The sequence below is a fragment of the Haliotis rufescens genome, unplaced genomic scaffold (assembly GCF_023055435.1).
Source record: "Haliotis rufescens isolate VD_foot unplaced genomic scaffold, xgHalRufe1.0.p SCAF_19, whole genome shotgun sequence".
Classification (NCBI taxonomy): domain Eukaryota; kingdom Metazoa; phylum Mollusca; class Gastropoda; order Lepetellida; family Haliotidae; genus Haliotis; species Haliotis rufescens.
This window is the reverse complement of record NW_025963879.1, coordinates 23,946,335-23,951,166: the sequence shown is the minus strand read 5'-3', so window position 1 is coordinate 23,951,166 and position 4,832 is coordinate 23,946,335.

Here is a 4,832-nt window from a genome sequence, read left to right as displayed (position 1 = left end):
GGAATACTGTAAGGGACATTCTCGCGATCTCGCATTCTCGCGATCTCGACCTTTGGAAACGAGGTAAATATGCCCAAAACACGAGAATGCGAGATCGCGAGAACGCGAGATTTGGCCAAAATCTCGCGTTCTCGCGATCTCGCATTCTCGTGTTTTTGGTACATAGCACTTTTTGTCAAAAGTCGACAACGCGAGAATGCGACATTTGGACATGATGCAAAATCTCGCAATCTCGCAATCTCGACTTGTCAAATTAGGCCACAAAATAACGAAATCGCGAGAACGCGAGAATGCGACATTTCATTTTCTCGCGATCTCGCGTTCTCGTGTTCTCGCGTTTTAGACGCTGTCCGTGCGCATGCGTAATATCATAAGGTCAAGCGCATGCGCACGTTAGTAGTCCTTTGGTCATGCTTCTTTCATGCTCTTCATTCTCCAAGTAGTATTTAGCAAACTTATGACTTGAGCTTGAAAATGCTATGTAATTTACATACACAAAGTCTGAGTCATCTCCCGTTGTTACAGTTTCCTATGTACTTTATAATAAAACCCTAAACATGCTCAATATAATTTAACAAAAGAAATTGTGTACATGAATGTCCAATGATGGTGAAAACATAAATGTGTCCGAAAGCTGGAAACAAAACTATTACCGTCAGTGAGTGAGTGAGTAATATTGCTTAAAGCCGCATCAGCAGTTATTCGCGGCTACACTGTCAGTTACAGAAATAATCACAAGCCAGTGAGTTTCTCAATGAGGCAATTTTATACACGGCTAGAATATTCATTAAAATAAAATTCTCACAGACCAATTTGTAGCATTCGGATAAAATGATATTGTCCGATGTTTTTTTGTTGTTGTTTTTTATACGATATCATATTCGCTACTTTAATTAATAGATTTTCATCCGCTCCCGCCTGACAACAAAACATCCTGCCTTACATTATTCTATTGCCCTCAAATTCCTAGAAATAGAAGTATCGTTAATATGAGTGTTCCTACTTTCTTTACCTGATAAAATACTCCGTACACGTAGCCCTACTGAGCACACATGATGCATGCGAATCGCATCCGCCGACAGCAATTGTACACATATGCCTAAAGTAGGTCGATAAGAACAAATTAAAAACGTTAAAAATAAAATGCCTCCTGTCTCCCATGTTTTTAAAAAATCAATCAAACTAACTATTAATTTTATTGCGGCCTTAACATTCAAATGACAGGCATGCTTATACTGGAAAAGTACCCCCAATATCGAGCCTGGGGGACCAGCATGACTCTGAATAAGTGAGTGAGTTTGGCTTAACACTGCTTTGAACAGTGTGTATATTTTAGTTCTATCCCGGCTTGTCGGTTTAAAGGGGCACTAATCTTCTTCTCGGCTGTCTAACACTGCCAGCTGGGGCTCACCATCTGCCGATTTGCTCACTGACGCAACTGAGCGTGACAGGAGACTGGACTACCGTGTTCAAGAACACTGATTGGTTACCTGTACTCTCTGAATCTCAGACAAAGGGCGCATGTTAATTAATTTCTCTAGCCTAAACAAACGGACAAAAAGAACGATGGAAGCTCATCGGATGTCGTTATTTGGAAATAGCCCAGATGGTTATAAACTGAGGGCCAAAAGAAACGTTACCAACATTAACTGATTTGCCACTTTGAAACAAAGATGCCAACCTGTTCAAAAACAGTAAAGAACACATTTCACGAATACAGCCTTCATGTTCTCTGTCGTTCTTTGCACGTGCTTTGCGGATTTTTGGAAATATTGGTGTTTTTCAGCAATTTTTTAAAACAATCTTCCCCAAATTATCGTGCAATTTCCGGGTATAAATTACGCAGGGATCTGTTCCCTATCAATGGTTGCGATGATTAACACCAACGAACATGCCAAGACTGACCGCTGTCCAGAAGGAGAGAGCCATAGGTATGCTGCAGATGGGAGCGACACAGAGAGCGGTTGCCATTAACATGAACTGCTCCAAGATGACCATTACCAGACTGGTCTCACGTCTCCGACAGACTGGCAGAACCGCAGACAGACCACGGAGTGGCAGACCATAGGTCACGACCCCGCAGGATGACCGCTTTTTACGGGTACGTCATCTGAGGAACAGATTTCTTACTGTGACGTCATCAGATGCCAACAGCTAAGGACATCCGGCCAGCAGACAAACAGTGACCAGACGACTACGACATTATGGTCTCCGGGCTTATCGCCCTTTCAAAGGCATGACCTTGACCCGTCAACATCGACGTGCCAGATTGACGTGGTGCAGACAACTCAGCGATGGCAACAAAGGGAATGGCGGCGAGTGCTGTTTAGTGACGAGAGCAGGTTCCAACTCTTCAAACCTGATGGGCGGACGCGAGTGTATCGACGACGTGGTGAACGTACGGCTCCTTGTTGTGTCCAGGAGGTGGAACCTTTAGGGGCCGGAAGTGTGATGGTCTGGGGCGACATTTGCGGAGACGAGAAGACGGAACTTGTCATCATCGAAGGCAATCTGACAGCACAACGCTACATTGACAATATCTTACGGCCAGTGGTTCTTCCTTTCACCCAGCGTCAACAACGGACGGTGTTCCAACAAGATAACGCCACACCCCATAAAGCCCGTATTACTAGAGACTTCCTCAACGCCAACAACGTGACTGTCCTGCCGTGGCCAGCTCGAACACCAGATCTGTCACCCACAGAACATCTCTGGGACCAGCTGGGGCGTCGTCTTCGGAAACGTCAACATCCTCCCTTCACGAGACAAGCGTTGATCGTTGCCCTCCGTGAGGAATGGAATCGTTAACCTGCAGTCGATGTGAGGACGCTTGTCTACTCAGTGCGACGCCGCATTCGAAGATGCATTGCCGCTCATTAAGGTCATGTCCCGTATTGAACGGTCTGGGCCGTCGTCACATTAAAGTTGTAACCAATGTTGTTGATCGAATACTGGACGAATGACCCCTTGTCAAGAAATGTCCCTGTTGGAGGTCAAGGACTTTGTTGTTGAATTAGTAAATTCGCATTTTACTGTTCTGAATTATATATTTCTACAATACAATTGTTATTGCTGCTTCAATTTGTTTTGGTAATATTTTATCCTAGAAATATCGTTGGTAACGTTTCTTTTGGCCGTCAGTTTATTTTTATAGTATCCGAGCAGTGAAAGCATTTTCGGATTTTGGATTGCGCGGATAATACGATTGCTATCTCTTGTTGTCATCCACGTTTTGGGGCATAACCCTACACCAGTGTCTTTGTTGCCATTCACTAGAAGCTCAGTTAATGAACCTATTACAGGTATAGGTAGTAGTAGCACTACTCAGATTACCTGACAACGGTTCCCATTTGGCATGTCTTGTGTCTGGGGCAATTATTTCATCTGAATCCAGGTTTGAAGTGAGGTGAAATGTATGTTATGTAATATTCACGTGGCAGCCAAGCAAGAGGAGTGATCAGTTCATTTACCTTTTTGTACACGGATCATTCCTCGCCATCAAAAGTTCCACAGAAAATACGTTCATTGATTAATCACTGTTATCTTGCACAGTGGATTTGTAAGTGTTTACATGTGTAGGTTTACTAAAGCATACAGAATACACTCATATCATGGCGTGAAGTGCCGATGTAAAAACAACATACTTGGTTCAAAGGATTAGCCGATAATACGTTTATTGATTGTTCATTGCTTTCTAACTCCATGGATATTTTTAAAGCACCATGGACATCATGAACATAATTGTCACACGTGCTATCTTAGCTGACCGATGAGACTTGCCACCTTTGTAAAAACATCTGAAAGAAACTTAGTGATCAGTTGCAAAACGAACACGGGTTATAATATCCAGAAACGCTCTATGTATATATTTTAACATTTGAATGTAACAGAGCCATGTGACGTCGAATAAGTTTATTTGTACAGCAGCAGACGTATGGGATATTGTTCCTGTATGTGAATATTCACGGATACATTCCTCGAACAAGGAAGCTGCCCAAATGTATACATAAAACTGCGGTGGATCGTAATTATGATATTTGCATTTTGTTTTCATTCATTTGCTGTTGCATTGGATAGAATCAGTTTTGTTTCTCTTGTACCTGTAGGCGTGTATACATGTATATTACACTCAATGTGTAAAAAGTGATTCACTCAGGCAATTTATAAAATGTCTAAATATTTCAGTAATATAGAAATTGACTGAATCCAAGTCCAGATTGACTAACAATTTTTAAGAGGTTCAAAAGGGCTTAAAAATAGACTATTTATCCTAGTATTAGAGTGAGTGAGTGTGTTTGTTTTTACCCCCCCTTTTAGCACTATTTCAGCAATAACCACTAGGCTACCCGACCGCCCCGCTAGTATTAGAAGCCAAAACTATAGAAACGTACTTTGAATTTTGTTTTCTTTTAATCCTATCATTTTCAGTCACTGGGTGATGAAATTGACCGATTTTCAGTCAATTTGTAAAATAACTGAATATTTAGGCGTTGCAAAAATTGCCTTCGTGAAACTTTATACATTTTGGCTAAACAATATACCCACAATGAAATACTATCAATAAAAGCGATACATGCGCTTACGAATGGCGCAGCACAGGTCGCGAACTAGTCTTGATATCTGCCATATCATCCGGATACTCACGGGGGAGGTTGGGTGGGGGCGGGGAGGGGGGACAATAACTAAGGCAACAACCAGTCTCGGGGCATTTCTGTAGATCAATGTCCCTTTAAAATGAGAGGAAACCTTCCATTGTAGGTTTCTGGCACATCCAAGGAACGCAACTCTACACAACGAATTGCGACAACTCAGACGACTGAGCCCCACGATGA